The sequence below is a fragment of the Castor canadensis genome, chromosome 8 (genome assembly GCF_047511655.1).
Source record: "Castor canadensis chromosome 8, mCasCan1.hap1v2, whole genome shotgun sequence".
Lineage (NCBI taxonomy): Eukaryota > Metazoa > Chordata > Mammalia > Rodentia > Castoridae > Castor > Castor canadensis.
Window position 1 is genome coordinate 127,279,277 of NC_133393.1, and position 15,515 is coordinate 127,294,791.

Here is a 15,515-nt window from a genome sequence, read left to right on the forward strand (position 1 = left end):
GACCACACAAGCTGAATCCAGTCTCTGTGCTGCATCAAGCCTTCCAAGTTGACAATGTGGTTGTTAAGACCAGAGTTGAATTTTGAGTCAAAGAGGTCCACAGAAAGAAGTTGGTCGACATACATTCCTGCTCTATTGAAGAGACCCATGGGGCAATTAACCTCCTGAGCAACTATAGATTTTAATTGCATTTCCAGGACAGGGATCTTGTGGGGACAGAATGGGTGTCATCAATGGAGACTTATTTAAGACCTCACAACCATTAACTGCTGCTTCGTGCATGTCATCAATATTAGATGCTTACCTCATTGTCTCTTACTGCTGCATCATCTTCTCAGGTGTGCTCGTAGTGGAAATTGGCATTCTTGCATTCTAGTCATTGGAAAGCACAAAGTGGTAGTTGTGAGATGTTCATCTCATTTGTGAGATGCTGAGCAGTTGCTCTTGCTACATGAAGAGCAGGTGATGTCTGTTTAATATCATGTGCATAGGCCTGCCTTATATGTGAACAAACCACTTTAAGCTGATGGAATCCACTAAGATAAAAATCCCCTGTGGCCATAGCCTAGAAAGCATTCCCTAAGCATAGACCTAGCTACCCTAACTATACTCATGGTCTTTTTCTTTTGTATATTCTTTATTTTCCCAAATTATATTTCTTGCTTGTTTCTCATGTTAGGAGTCAAAGTGATCGATAAACAGCAAACATCAGACTGACTCATGTAAGAAATGAGAAAAAGGAGAATGTCAGATGGAGATTAAAGAACAACTTATTTTCTGGTAAAAAGTGACCAGGAGAATATGTTTTATATCTATTGGTAAAAGGGCTTCCTAATGCTATTTCCTAGAATTTAAATAGTCTGCAGTCACCTATTTCAGTCTCCCATACCAATGAGGCAAGGTTAACCCCAGAAAAACTTCTGGAAAGGAGCAGAACATGAAGTAGACTTCTTGCATGCTGCCATACTCCCAAGACAAAGAGAGAAAGAAGTCAAGCTATGCAACCTTATTTCCACATGACACCCTTACCAATGATTTACTCCTTCATGGAGAAGAAAGCATGAGAAGTGGCACTAATGAACATCCTTCTATTGGAGTAAAATATAATCGTGAGGGTTTAATTAAACAATAAACAGATATAGTTTCCCATTTCTTCCCACTATTGAAAACAAAGCTGGCCAGGTGCTGTGGCTCACATCTGTAATCTCAGCTACTTGGGAGGTAAAGAATGGAAGGGATATGGTTCAAGGACTTCCCAGGCAAAGAGTTTGTGAGATCCCATCTCAGCCAATAAAGCCTTGACATTCCAGCTATGCAGGAAGTGTAACTAGGAGGATTGAGGTCCAGTCTGATCCAGGCATAAACACAAGCTCCTATCCCAAAAATAACCTAAGTCAAAGGGCTCTGGGCCTGGCTCAAGTAGTAGAGTGCACCTGCCTAGTAAGCATACTGCCCTGAATTCAAACCCCAGTACTGTCAAAAAAAAAATCAGTTCTTCTTCAAAAATATTCTGCATTGTAAATCATTATACCATCTCCTTATGCAAAGTATAAAGCATTATCTTTAAAATATATGGAGGACAGGATTTTCTGAGTCATAATATGTCATATGGTATATGCTATTAAATTATTCTCCACAGTGGTTGAACCAATTTACACTTAACCACTAGAATGTAAGTGCCTATTGACCTCTATCCTTGGCAAGTCTTTATGTTGTAAAAACAAACAAACAAATAAATAAGAAGCCAAGTCCTGGGTATAAAATGGTATCTCAACATAAAAATAATTTATGTTTACATTTTCTTCATCAAATTTAATTTCTTTCATGTCATCATTCCTACTTTTGCTCATACTTCAATTATTTTGTGGGACTTCTTACTGACATATAAGAGTCTTTTTCCTTTTTGGGTTCTAAAATGAGTGTCTCTCTCTCTCTCTCTCTGTTACATTTTCTCTTTTCTCTCTACACTGCATTTTAGGATATTTTTAGAGAGGTGGGGACCAGGGATTGATTTTCCTAATGACTCATTCTCTCTTTTCCTATATCTACTGTTCTGCTTAATCCATCAATCAAGTTTCAAATATTAGCCAGGTGATATTATGAGAATATGAAAGAGAAAATTTGTATCAAACACACTGCATAGCAACCAACTTTATAAACAGCTTTCTTTGGCTTAAGTTCTTGTGCTTTCTTCTTTGACCACTTGCCTCTTGAGCCTGCTCCTTTACTTAAATTCTTCCCTATTTAGCCTCTCTTAATCTCTAATTCCCCCAAGGAATTCACCTCTGTCCCTAATTTATATTGACCATTCTGAAAAGTTAAGTCTTGAAATTAACCAAACTCATACAAAGCAATTTGATATCCATTCCCATATTTCCAAGTAGCATCTCAAAACATTCATGTAGCAAAAGGGAGGATTCCATTGTGGTGTGGTCTGCCATGGGTTGGTCAGAGCTTAATTCAACACTGAGGGAATTATTGTACTAAAAACAGAACATCTTTAGCAGTCAAAATAAAATGCTCACTTTATTCTGTTACCAAGAAAAGTTACACATATTTTTTCCATAATAATTATACTTATTATTTTTCTATAATAAATTTCTAGATATGGAATGACTAGGTCAAAAGTCATTCATTGCTTGAAGGTTTTCGCAAGTGTTGAAAAAGGAGCCTCCTAATATAATTGAAGCTATTTTCAATTCCATAGATGGTAACATGATTTCCAGAGTTTTTAATGGACCAGAATTGAATCCTCATCCACATCTGAGAGCCAAAGCACAGTAGAGATTATAACCATCCTTCAGTATTCTTGGTTGTAGGATCCCTGTGAGCGTCAAAATGCTCAAGTCCTTTACATTTAATCACATAGCATTTTCAAATAACCTATGCTCATCTTTCCATGAACTTTAATCATCTCTGGACTACTTGCAATACCTAATTCAGTATGAATAGTTGTTATACGGTATTGTTTAGGGAATTATGACAAGGGAAAAGGCTTGTACATGTTCAGTACAGGTGCATTTTTTTTCCCTAATGTTTTTGATACACAATTGGCTGAATATGCTGACCTAGATACAAAGGACCAACTGTATTTACCATAATAGTAAGAAAACTGAGCAAGAAGACTATCCCACATTGGCAGGATATTTAGTACATGTGGCCCACAGGCAGAATCTCCTCTCTGCTGCATGCATGCACACACTTACACGTACACATACACACTCCCACCCATCATTGTGCTCGCCTGACAAATCTCTCTGGGAGTTAAAAACAATACCTCTCCCATGAAAGGCACCATGTCAACATTACCATGTACAGAAAGCATAGCTATTTATTGCCAGTGATTATATACCAAGCCCCATATAAGACACCGCCGATCTCAAATGAATTAGGAAAAATGCATTCAAAACTCATCTACTTAGAGGAAACAAACATAAACAATACTTAAAGTATCTGTACTCTAAATGTTAACTTTTCTAATACAATTATACAGTTCCAGGACACTAGGGAAAAGGAGAATTACAGATAAATGTCCCACATAGTTACAATAGAACACAGCATATATTTCTATTCAAAATCCAACTCTCAGATATCCTAATTTCCTGGAAGGTATAGTTTGTTCTATTAGCAATTATTATATCTACTGTGAATCCATTTTCCAATAAACTCAAATTCAAAAAAGAAAGTAGGTTTTAAAACTTAGCATCCATTTTACCAAAAATCTCTATTTTCATATTGCTGATGATGTTCCTAATGGTGAACTGTGGACTAGGGTTTGAACTTGGGGCTTTGCACTTGCTAGGCAGGCACTCTTCTACTTGAGCCAAGCTCAAGTACCCTTTTTTGCTTTTAGTTATTTTCAGATAGGGAAGGTCTCCTACTTTTTGCCTGGGCCACCATGAGACCTCTACCTTCTTACCTATTCCTCTCTTGTAGCTGGGATTACAGACATGCTCCATCACTCCTGGCTTGTTCTTTGAGAAAGGGACTTTTTAACATTTTTGCATGAGCTAAGCTAGGACCTCAACCTTCCTATCTCTACCTTCTAATAACTGGGATTGCAGGCATGAACCACCTCACCCTGCATTGTTTCACTTTTTATTAAATAGATGGCACTTAGAGTTACAAAGGCTTGTAATAAACCACAGAAAGCAGATGTGAGTTCCTCTCACTTTTGAAACTAGCCAGAGAACAAAGTTTATAGTGAGCATCTCTAGGTCTCACACATTTACAAAGATTGTTAACATAATGGGTTGGGGGTCCATAAAGGACCATTGACACAAACAAAATGGTTAGATTGGAATAAGTAAAAGCAAAGCACAATGGTCCACACCTTCACTCTGTTGGCAAGTCTAGTTTTCGCACATTTCCTTTGCCACTTTTCCTTTAGTCTGGAACTTGCTAGAAAGCACCTTTCTTAATTGCCCCTGCACACCTAGCATCTGTGACCACCGGAGGGGTGAGATTGCATAGTCTAACTAGGAGTTGTGATACTTTCAGTTTGACTCTCTTCATTGGCAAAAATTTCATGCCATTTATTCTCTTTCTTATGAGGAAAAGCAAACTTTTTGAACATTGACTCTTTCTTTGAAGACTGTACAGTTCATGGCCTCAGAGACACCCTCAGAAACCAGTTTACTTGGCTCCAAATTATAAGCTGGAAAAGGTATAGGAGGTTGACCTTCTTCAACTTAATCCTTTCTGCTAGAATGTTTTAAGTTTGCTTCTTTCTTCCAAAAGAGGAGCACAAAAAACCCCAATTGCTACAGGCATTAAACTCCAGTCAACTTAAACTAAACATTTCATAGGCCCCCACATTATAAATGCTGGTGATTGGCTCTCCTAGGCTCTATTTTTTAGCTGCAATTCAGCAATTAGAATCCCAGGCATCACCTTCATTAAAGGATTAGCCTGTCTATTCTCAGCCACCAACTTCTCTCCTAATAAGGCCAGTTGCTTTGCAAAAGCATAGACTAGACGCTATGGATGGATTCATATACATCCATCTTTGCTGAAAAAACTAACAGTTCAATGAGTGCATATTTCTTATGCTTTCTTAACATATGAAAGATTCTAATAAATATTTTGCCATTCACCTGGCACTAAGCCATTAGGTAAACAATTGAATTTCAACCAACATTCATCAAATACTAACCTACCACAGCAAATGCCTAGCATTTGTTCTCAGTGTCTTTGAGAGAACTAAATCAGGTAGCAAACAGCTCCATAGCCTGAATCAGTTGTATGCCATAGGCAGAGGGACACTGTTTCGGCCCAATGACTGCCTCATTGGGTGCTTTGAGCAATGTTCCATGGTGACACCAGGGCCATCTTCTCCCCTACCTGTTATGAAATTCCTGCCAATAAAGTCGATTCTGCTGGGATAGGATGTATCAAATACATTTGTTTATTTCTCTGTCCTCCAACTAAATTGTAAGCTGCCTAAAGCTGCATGGAAGGCATTTATAAATGCTTGCCTGATTAACTAATAGAATGTATTTAAATCAAGTTATTTCTAGAAGACCCTGATAAAAAAAAAGTTACCTGTGGAGTGAGGGAAACTCTAAGGTCCACTCCCACTGCAATTTTTGAACTTTCAATATCTCACAGTTTGAGAGTCTCAGGGAATCTGTTGTTTGAATTCATATCTTCTCTGAACTGACAGATCAAATATTTCCACATAGCCATGGGCAAAATCTACAAAATCTATGTGTACTTAGGAAAATAACTTGCTTCCCTTCCTTTCACTTTCTCCTCTCCCACTAAAGGGTCCCAGAATTCTTTAAAATAATAAGCAGACAACCAATCTACAAGAGGAAGTCAATGGATAAGCACCAACTGTCTACAAAGCTCTTTGCCAAGATTCTACCCATTTTTCACAAAGCCTAACGATGTGTCAGAAAAGAAGAGAAATGTGGAGGGCTCAAAGAGAAGTTTTTGTTTGGTTTTGGTTTTCTTAAGTTTTTTCAATTTTAATAGGGTATAATGGACAAATGGAAATTATCATATATCATATTATATTACATATTTAATATATTTAAGTGCATAAGCTGATTTTTATTAGCATATAATTGTTGTATGAGGGGATACATTGTGACACTTACATATGTACTTATATCTTGACTAGATTCACCCCCTCTATCTTCCCTCCCCACTTCTTAGAACAATTTCAGCAGGCTTCATTGTTCTATTTTCATATATGAATACAAAATACTTCCACCACATTTGCTCTCCTTTACCCTCTCCCTTTGCCCTCCCTCTTCCCACTGGTAACCCCCACCCCCGACAGCACTTGTCTTACCTTCCTGACCTTTATGTTTTTAAGTGCATATTGATTGTTCAAGAGGAGGAGGTTTCCTTAGTATTTCTGACCTGCATACAAAGTGTACAAGTTGATTTTTTGACAGTACTGGAATTTGAACTCAGGACCTGATACCTGCTAGGCAAGTGCTTTACCACTTGAGCCCTGCCTCTAGTCCTTTTTGGTTGTGGTGGTGGTGGTTTTTTGTTTTTGTTTTTGTTTTTTTTGCTAGTGTCTTTTTTCTCATGCTTTTTTCCTAGAACTAACCTCAGACCATGATTCTCCTCAGACCATGATTCTCCTACCTACATCACCTGCATAATTGGGATTACAGATGGGTACCACGATGCCCAGCCTCTTTATTTCTAATTGACATATGATATATTACATGTTTACAAGGTACATGCATATAATATTTGATGGTCAAATCAGGATAAGTAGCATTTTCATCTCACCAAAACATTTATCATTTCTATGTGATATGAACTTTCCAACTCTTCTTTTTGTAGTTATATTGAAATACACAACAAATTGTATCATTATTTTTCTGTGCTATAGAACAGTTGAAGCAATTCTTCATCTAATGGTATTTTTCTATCCCCTATCCTCCCTCACTTTCCTAGATTCTAGTGACCTCTATTTTCTTCTCTTCTCCTATTAGAACAACTTTTGCAGATTCCACAAATGAGTGAAAACATGGGGTATTTTTCTTTCTGTGCTTGCCTTATTTTGCTTAACACAATGTCCTCCAGTTCCATCCAAACTGCCACAAATGATAGTATTTTATGTTCATTATGTATATATGCCACCTTTTCCTTATCCATCATCCATCAATGGAGACCTGGGTTGATTCCATATCTTGGCAACTGTGAATAATGCTGCAATAAACAGGTGTCTCTTTAATGTAATGATTTAACTTCCTTTGGATATATATCTAAACTTTATAGTGGAATTGCTGGAGCACATGGCCATTCTCTTTTCAGTTTTTTTGAGGAGCTTCCATACTGTTTTCCATAATGGCTGGACTAATTTATACTTCCATCAACAGTATATAAGAGTTCCCCTTTTCACAGAGATTTTGACTTGCTTACTTAAAGCCAAACAGCCAGCAAGTGACTGAGTGAGGTCTTGAAACCAAGACTTTCTGACTCCAGTTCTTAGTACTTTTTACCATTTAGGGCCAATGTCTTACCTGAATCTGTTTCATCTGTATCTTGAGGGCTTCATATGAGATGACCTTGAATTTCCTAGTGAAGTCTTCAGGATCTGTATTTCATTATCTCATTTGTTCACATGTTGGTATCTACTAGATCCATAAGAAAATCAAGACTCAGAGAAGGCCAGTGGGCAATTCATCATATCCCTAGCACTGGAGCTCAGGTTCTAGTACCCAATCCCAGTCTGCTTAACCTCGAATATGTTTCACCTAGCCTACTGGCTCTGATCTTTTTGGTTTCTTGAATTTAATTTTCCTCTTTATTCCTCATACTCTAGTCACAATAACTGGCAATGACAGAGTCTTTCCACTTTGGTATACATACATTCCTTCTCTCTGCTTGGTCTACCTTTGCCCTCATTTCCATCCCCACACCTCTGACTCTGGACAAGACCAACTTACCCATTAGGTTTTCAATTCAGATCTCACTTCCTTCTTTAACTACTTCACACACACACACACACACACACACACAGGTTTTCCAAATAAGATAAAAGAACCCAGTTCAATTTTAATTTCAGTTAAGCAACAAATAAACTTTCAGTATAATCATAACTCAAATATCGCCTTACATATACTTACTAAACTTTCCATTGTCTGTCTGAATTTAACTTATGCCCTATATTTTTATTTGCTAATTCTGTTAACTCTCAATCCATTCCAGATGAGGTCTGTTTCTCTTGTCATAAACTGTTAAGAGTACCATGGGTTGCTCCTTTATAATATTTACAAAATTATAATTAATGGTTTTACAATGATGCTTTGTTTATAAATGCTCTCTATGCTGCTATAGACTAGACTTCAATTCTCTGTCTGTTTTGCTAACCACTATTTGTCCTGCACTAAGCACAGTCTGTCACATAGTCAATATTCAATAAGTAGCTGCACATAAGAGAATAATGAAAGAAGGAAGGGAGAAAGGGAGGAAAGAAGAAAGGAAGGAAGGAAGGAAGGAAGAGAGCTACTTCACTTTTCCATGGATATCATACACACAATACCTTTATTTCCTCTTCACCCTTTTGCCTTGCCCCCTCTACTTCACTCATTTGCATTAGTTGATGTTCTTAGAAGTTTATTTCTTTGTTTTATTTTATTTATTTTTGTGGTGCTAGGGATCAAACCTAGGGCCTTATACAAGTAAGACAAGCACTCTGCAACCTAGTCTTGTTTCTTTATTTTTAAGAGGAAAAATAAGAAGAGTTTGGGGGTTAAAGACATGGCTCCATAAATATTTTCATGATTCTTACACTTGATCATAGCCAAAAGGCCAAGAAGTAATCTATGTTTCTTCAAGGACAAGGCTTTCTGAACAAAGAGCACTGGTACCTGGGTTGAAATGTGATTGACTGTCAAGTGTCTTTATCTATTCCTGCTCTAATAAAATACCATAGACAGGTAGAACTGAATTTCTCACCACTCTGAGGGCTGGAAAGTCCAAGATCAAGGTACTGATGGACTCATTGTGTCATGAGGGTCTACTTTGTTTTCACAGATGGTTCTTTCTCTATGTCCTCTCCTTGATGCCATCACCTGGGTTTAGGCTTTCAGCACACAAATTTGGGGGACAAAAGCATCAGACCATAGCATCAAGACTAAAAACAGAGACACCTGGAGGTGCCCCTCACTGGAATCATTTGATGAAATAGAAACTCACTCTTCACAAAGAGAATTTCTTTACATTCCAAAGCAAAGTCTTTCTTCTCCCTCTATCTAGCCAGTAAGATAGGGAGATGTCCCATCCACTCCTACATAAACTCCAAGTTTCAGAATTTCTCTTATTCTGTGCTCCAGCTACTCTGTACATGTGGATGACATTAGGCTCTTATCATGTTGCCTTGTGAGGAACCAGCTGTCATGTAAACTTATATTTAACTAATGCACATATATGTATATGTATACAAACACATACACACATCATGGCAGGCTAGCTGGTTAATTTGCAAGAAGGGGAAATCTCAGACCCTTCACAGTTTGGACTTAATGTTTGTTGTGTACTGGGCTAGGAGGAAAGAGGGGTTGGTAGTACGGACTAGTATGTTTAGGTTCCCTCTGCAGACACTTTTAGATCAGGTGTCACATAATAAATTGCCCCAGAAAAACACTGTGAGACACTGGGCACATGTAGAGCCATGTCTTTCATGACTCATGTTCAGGGGATACCTTTATACCTGAGTAGCAAAGAATGCCATTCTCCTTATCTTTGTGCAGAATCCAGACCATCAGGCTCCTTAAAACAGGAACATTTTGATATATCCAAATCCATTAAGTTTGAAAAAGTCATTTCCATTGAGTTTCATAGGCAGTAGATATGGACAGGTGGGAGATGGACCAGAAGAGGAAGAACTGAAAAGGCAGGTGACTTCAGCTACCTGTGGGCACATGAGGGAAGTAACTCAGAAAAAAACTGAGAAATCTTTGGGTGACACCAATGTAAAATGTGCAATCTTTCAGTCTTTCAAAGGTTGAAGCAACATAATTTGAGTTTTAAAAAGAAAACTAACCCTTTGTTAAGTTCAGCCTAATGAGAAATCCACCCACTTGAGCTATTGGCAGAAATAATAGTTCTAGTATTTTCAAGATGTTTCTTCTCACCGTCTTCAAGCATCTGTTAGACGTCTTCAAGTGTCTGTTAGGTTGCCTAATTACTGGGAATTGTTTTCTCTTCATGTCCAAAGATTTTCATGAGGTGGAATCATGTTTTTCCCTACATATCCTATAAAATTTAAAAAATTTAATAAATCCCACAAAACCAGAAACTATAAACTCATTAACTTCTCTTTCACAATTTAAGCCACAATCCCCCCTCCCATAACTTACTTATCAGCCATGTTTACTTTATATGATATTTAATCCTTTGATTTCCTGATATCCCCCCACCAACACCCTGGCTCAGGTATAAGTGATGATAGGTTTGCCAAAATAAATACAGTAATTATTTCTTTCATATACAATCAAACCAAGCTTCATGATGAGCTATTGAGCACTGGGAAAGAGAGGGGCTCAAAGAGACTGAAGCAGAAAGAATAATAGCAGAGGAAGAGGAAGTGCACCAAACCCATGTACTGATGCTCCAAATTTGACCTTGAGCTGACTGTTCCTTCTGTCCACTTGGAGACCAAGAATAGTCTCTTAATTCCTCAGTTGTTTCCCTCAGGCCCAGCTCCAGCTTGATATGAGCCATGAACTGGCTCCATGGCAACAAGTCAAACAAAGCCTGAGGAAGATTCTGCAAAGCTGAGCCAAGCAAACATTCGATAGTTGAAAAGGCATTGCATTCTGCTCATGGTGTTTCCTGTGTACATATTGCAGGAAAAATGCAGTCCACACTTCCCCCAAAACCTTCACTCTTTTCCATTACAGAAGGGACTTAAGTATTATAGACCCCAAAACTCTGTTCTACCAAACATTATCATCTGTAGAAATGTGTCAATATACACTTCATGGGGGAAAACAGGATCTTGCTATAAAACGTTGAGAAATAATAAAGTCTTGGGAACCACAATCCACTGAAAGTCCTGAAAGGATGTTCAGGAAAAACATTGTATAACTTTTCAGTGTTCTTCATATCTTTAGATCCAAAGAATTCTTTAATTTGGCAGGAAGATATTTTTCAAAAAGTTTACCACAAGGTAATAGTTTCTTAAGAATGCTGTAACAAATTATCACAAAGTGGGTGACTTAAGAAAATAGACTTTTAGGCTAGGCATAATGGCTCGTGCCTGTAATCTTAGGTACTTAGGAGACAAAAATCAAGATGATCATGATTCCAGGCCTGTTCCGGCAAAAAAAAAAGTCAGGAAGACCCCCAGCTCAACAAATTAAGTTGGTGTGGGTTACATTGCCATAATCTAAGCTACATGAGAGGCATAGATAGGAAGATCTCAACTGAAGTGGGCCTCAGCAAAAGAGCAAGATCCTATCTGAAAAATAACCTAAAGCAAAAAGGGCTGGAGCACTTGTCTAGCAAGCACTGGAGTTTAAACCCCAGTACCACAAAACATATACATACACATTTTCCCACAGTTCTGAAAGCCTAAAGTACAAAACCAAGCTGTTAGCGGGCCACAGTCCCTTAGGGCACAGCCTGTTCCTCATCACTTCCAGCTTCACATGGCCCCAGATGTTCCTTGGCTTGTGTCTTATCTACCTCCATAGCTACAATGTTTCTGTTTCCCTATATTTCTCTCCACTTATCAGAACACATGCAGTTGCATTCAGGGCCCTCCCAAGTAATCCAGAATAAGTTCCTCCTCTAGAGATCCACAAAACATAGTATATGCTCCTGCCATATGATCACAAGCTCCAGGAATCAGAATGTGGACATGTTTTTGAAAGATCAAAATGGTACCTTCAACTCAGTTCAGTTTATTTCTACTCAGCAATCATCTAATGAGCTTTTAGTGTGCACAATTATGTCCTAAGCCTGACCCTAAAAGAGTCAAGTCCTGGTTATTTCCCTCCAGCAATTTACATCCTAGTGGAGGAGATGGGCAGGACAGTGAATTTATACTACACTTAATGCTAAGTGCTGTATAAGAGTTATAACCAAGCAGAGTTGAGGAAGTGATGCTTCTTGGAGAAGTAGGGAGAACTTTTTAGAGGAGGAGGTTGTTCCCTTGGATTTAAGGATGAGAAGTTCCCCAGGAAAAAAGCAGGGAAGGAATTCCAGATAGAAGGAACACCATTGTCAGACATACAGAGGACGATGGTTTGGAAAGCCTGTGGAGACTAAGAAAAGGCATGCAAAGCTGTTAGCACGGAATCTAATACTCAGGACATTTCTTGTTTACCTGAAGTGAGAGAGGTAGAAGCAGGAGACAAGGCCAGTGATACAGACAGTGACCAGATTGCCAGACTGGATACGCCATTCTTATCAGTTTGTACTTTACTTCAAAAGTTATGGAAAACTATTGAAAATTTTTCATCAGGGAAAAATGTGATTTTGTGGGGGTTTTTGGGGGGGGTAATATTAAGGTTTCAATTCAGGCTTTCTCACTTGCTAGTCAGGCACTCTACCACTTGAGCTATGCCTCATTATGTTGGAAACAGGGTCTTGATTTTTGCCCAGGCCAGCCTGGACCCCATCCTCTTATTTTATGCTTCCCTCTGTAATTGGGATGATAAGCATGCACCACTATGCCCAGTTTTTTTCTGTTGAGATGGGGTCTCATGAACTTTTCCCCCAGGCTAGCTTAGAACTGCAATCCTCCCAATCTCAGTCTCTCAAGTAGCTAAGATTAAAGGCATGCGTCATCAGTGCTTGGTCAATGTTTATGTTTTAGCAAACACATGCAGGCCAAATGACTTAAAATTTATATTGTAGAGGTATTTCTAAAACTTGCATTTAATGGCAAGATTCCAGAGTATAAAGTAAAAGGGAACAAAAGTAAAAGAATAGTGCAGAACACTCTGCAGGTAAGCACTAATATAGGTCATCTATTTGAGAAAATAACAGATACATTAAACATGTAGAAGTATAAACTTTTCACCAAGTACCCTTCTTCTTAAGGCATGTATATTTGTGTCTTTGTGTGCATCCATAGGAACATGAACAGGGCTAGACTACAGAAACCTAAAGAAGATTCTATAGGAATGGTCTGTGGGAACTTATGTACAGAAACAAATAGAAATAAAAGCCAATTAATTTCAACCAAATAGGTAATTACTTTGGAAAAAAAAAGAATGAATTTAGTCAATGACTGGATGGTTGTTTGGCTAGATTTGTAAGTGTAAGCAAACATACACATACATACATACAACAGGCTACAGATACTCCCAGAATAATTGGGAAGCAATTGCACTATTTAGGTGGGAAGTGATTTTCTAGTCATGCCTTAGTACCCGACTAAAAGCCTCATTGAGCAGGGCCGTTGCCAGTATTGTGAGTTTGGCATGGGAATCAGCACTGCAGCAGGCCCGGTGCTCAATACCGGTGCCACATCCTTGAGGCATGACCTCATTTTAATGATACTGACATGGGCTGAACTGGGATTTGCACTGTCAACTCCTGCTGCTAATCAGGGTGACTTTCATTTGCAAGGGCTAAGAGTACACAAAGCTGAATATTGATGAAGTGGTTGAGCTTTCACAGGGCTCCTGGGTTGACCTTTTAGGTCTCAGTTCAAATTTCATTTCCCCATAGAAGTCTCCCCTCCATCTAAAATTGCCCAGCCTGCCCTTATCTCATCTTTGTCACTGCACTCTGTGCCTTACCCAGACAGCACAGATCACAGTCTCTAATGTCTTGTTCATTTATGTTTCCATGTGTTTATTTTCACTTTTCCATCGCCTCCCACTAGAATGTAAATTCCCCCAGGCCAGCAAGCACTTCCTCTGTCTTTTATTGTCAACACAGAGAACAGTATCTGGCATTCTTGTTGATCAATAAATGCTTCTTGAATATGAATGAATAAAACAATGAAGAATAAAGTGAGGGAATAATTAAACTCTTTCAGTTTAATTATTGATGATACCAGAAAATAAAAGGTAGTGAAATATTTCCTTTTAGGATATGAATCAGCTGAGTGTGTAACTCAAGTGGTAGAACACCTGCCTACCACTTGTGTGAGGTTCTGAGTTCAACCCCTCATATTGTTAAAATAAATAAAAATAAATAAGGAAATGAATCAAACACTTCAGAAGTAACTTACAACAGGAAAACATCAGGCCTAAATGGGCCTCTGTAGAATGAGTTTTCACTTAGACTTTTTAAAGAAATCTCCCCAGTAACTTTACATGAACATTTAATAAATGACCATATGCTTGTTATGAGAAGTTTTTTGTATAACAGAGAACCGGATTGGATCTCCCAAGATCTGATCTTCACCATGCAAATGAAGTTTTGGGGGGCAATTTTCTAAGAAGAAAAAGAGGAGGAGGAAGATTTCTCTTGTAAAAATGGCAGATTAAACAATGTTGCTAACGCCCATGAATAAAAGTTTATCATAAGAAGAGTAAATTCTAAGTTGGCAGAACTAAGAAGACAATAGAAAAGCAGTGAGCACTTCAAAATGTGTCCAAGTTTCTGACTCAGAGGACTTAGTTTCCAGGACATGAGCCTCTTATGATTGGCTGCTTTAGCGTTTTAACAAATGCGGATCAGGGAGTGACAGAGGCAGAAGAAAACAAATGCCTAAACAGAGCAATTTATTCTGAAGACAATTCTAGAAGTCTATTTAAAATATCTTTCCTGGGTATTTCAAACATGAAATAGTAGATAGTGGAAGCTAGTAAAGATTGTCCCCAAAATAAACTTCTTTTCTACTTTTAAGAAAGCTACTGTTGTTGGGTACAGAGGTCCACATCTGTAATCCCGGTACTCAGGAGGCTAAGGGAGGAGGATGGACCCTGTCTCAAAAACAAACAAATAAAAATAGCCCCTCCAAAACAAAAAAAAAGAAACAAAACAAACCTGAAAGCGAGGGGGGAGCTATTTCTCCTGATACTGTAAGCCACTGAACTTGTCACCATCTCTGCTCAGGGTCAATGGCCAATCAAGAAATACTTGAGACAGTCATTCTAAGAGGTCAAACCTCTTTTTCATAGGAATTCCAGCAAGACATTTAACCATTTCCCATGAATACTTTTACACAAAATTAAGGCACATGAACTGTTGGTACACATTCAGATTTCTTTCTTTGGATAAGCTACCCTCAAAAAACATTAAGTGACACATTAAGTATCAAAACCTGAGGACATCTCTAGTACAAAACCTCAACATTCTCATAACGAATAGATAAACAGAGACCCAGAAGGCATGTTGACCGATTTCTGCAGATACCAGCAAGTTAGGTGATAATCAAAAAATTTAAAAAGCTAACAGAAAAAAGGTCAAAACTGGATGATCCAATGCTTCAACCCAGGGGAAATATCTAACTGCAGGGTTAAAGAACAGGGGAGATCTAAGCAACAGTTATTGGAAAGCAAAAATAGTTTTAATCATCTACAAATTCAATATAACTAGAGGCAGTAGGGTTTCTAGAAAAGGTCATACATTCA

At 38.2% G+C, this 15,515-nt stretch overlaps 1 long non-coding RNA gene across 3 annotated transcripts in view; it reads right to left on the reverse strand.

Annotated features, from left to right (window-relative positions):
* Positions 1–266: 266 nt before the first annotated feature.
* The window catches only part of LOC141425557 (uncharacterized), a 39,149-nt gene continuing 23,900 nt past the window's right edge, over positions 267–15,515 (reverse strand). The window contains exons 2-6 of one of the 3 annotated variants that reach the window (XR_012450532.1): positions 10,110–10,230; positions 9,686–9,886; positions 7,494–7,607; positions 6,302–6,372; positions 267–372 (exon numbers count right to left, since the gene is read on the reverse strand). This is a non-coding gene — a long non-coding RNA (uncharacterized lncRNA). Of the gene's footprint in view, positions 373–6,301; positions 6,373–7,493; positions 7,608–9,685; positions 9,887–10,018; positions 10,231–15,515 lie in introns of all 3 variants that reach the window. The other 2 variants (XR_012450531.1, XR_012450530.1) reach the window with 2 other exon arrangements.